At 46.5% G+C, this 1,282-nt stretch overlaps 1 long non-coding RNA gene across 1 annotated transcript in view; it reads right to left on the bottom strand.

Moving 5' to 3' along the window:
• Nucleotides 1-641: 641 nt before the first annotated feature.
• LOC140508237 (uncharacterized) overlaps nucleotides 642-1,282 on the bottom strand; it is a 41,324-nt gene continuing 40,683 nt past the window's right edge. The window contains exon 4 of the long non-coding RNA XR_011968352.1: nucleotides 642-838. This is a non-coding gene — a long non-coding RNA (uncharacterized lncRNA). The remainder of the gene's footprint in view (nucleotides 839-1,282) is intronic.

Genomic DNA, 1,282 nt, shown 5'->3' with positions numbered 1-1,282 from the left:
AGGAGGGATGAGGGGTGGTCTGGTATTCCAGGGTGATGGGAGGAGGGGTTTAGGAAGGGTCTTGAGGAGAAGTCCAAGGAGGGAATGGAAGGAGGGTCAAAGGCTGGAAACAGCTGGAGGCTATCCAGAGATATCAGACAATGGAGGGTTTGGGTGGGAAGCAGGTGGGGCAATCAAGAGATCACAGACAATGCTCACAGATTTGAGTATGAAAAGCCAGGTTAAGTGAAGAGATTCCAGGGGAGCTCAAGGAAGTTAGTTCCCAGACTCTGAACCCCATCACCACCATTCTGGTTGCAGGTGTCCTGTCATAAACAGGTATTTGAAATTGCTGACACAGGAAAGGGCATTTTTAGAACAAAGCACAGCAGTCAGATTGATCAGTTCAGCTTCAGCCCTTCCTAAAACTCCAAAAATGATATTAAATGTTATCGATGTTTACGTTGTCCTTTCATCCTAAAGGTAATGAAGCACAAGACTAAAATGCCAACCAAAGGACTGAACTCTCTGAAGCTCCAGTGAATAAGATGAGATGAATGAACTTTTTGTAAATTGATTTCATGTTTTTCCAGAGGGTGTACAGGCTTTATGTTCAAATATTATTAATAATGTTGTTTTCATTATAATCAATAAACTTGGAATTGGACTAAGGTTTTTTTTAATATAAAATGGCTTTAATTAGTTGTGAATAAAGTTTAAATGGTGATTTTCTTTCCTGCTTTAAAATGTCTCTCTGACAATTTGAAGAGGCACCTGTATTTGCTTACTTGAGACCCGGGGGTCGAGCTTCCTGCCCTCAGCTCTCCCTGCTGCCTCTGCCTTTCAGTGAGAGAATGTCCTTTAGGAAAAGAAATAACAAGATAGAGGGAAAGGCCTCCAAATGCAAATGATTCAAGACTGAAGGAGAGGGTTAAATTGGGTTGGGCAAGTGTGGGGTCCAACAGCAGGGAGGACAGGGACACCTGCCTGGTGGGGGAGGGGATGGTTGGGAGAGACAGGAGGGAGGGAGGGTCTGGTGTCCTAGTTTGGAAGAAGGTGCATGTGGGACTAGAGCTGGAAGAAGACCAGGAGATTCTGCTCAGAAGGAGGAGGGTCTGAGTCCCAGAGCAGGGGAAGGAGGGAGTGAGAGAGGTTATGGGAGGAGAACTCTCCCAGGTGACTAGTGGAGTGGGTGGGGGCCCAGGTGGAATTTGAGCCCTGGGGTGGAGTGTGGAGGCCAGGGGAGGGATCTAGAGGGGAAAACAGTTATTACATTGGTCAAGGCATTGCACAGGATGGAGGG

Source organism: Notamacropus eugenii, chromosome 5, assembly GCF_028372415.1.
Source record: "Notamacropus eugenii isolate mMacEug1 chromosome 5, mMacEug1.pri_v2, whole genome shotgun sequence".
Classification (NCBI taxonomy): Eukaryota; Metazoa; Chordata; class Mammalia; order Diprotodontia; family Macropodidae; genus Notamacropus; species Notamacropus eugenii.
The sequence above is the reverse complement of the archived record's forward strand: the minus strand, read 5'-3'. Positions and strand labels throughout refer to the sequence as shown.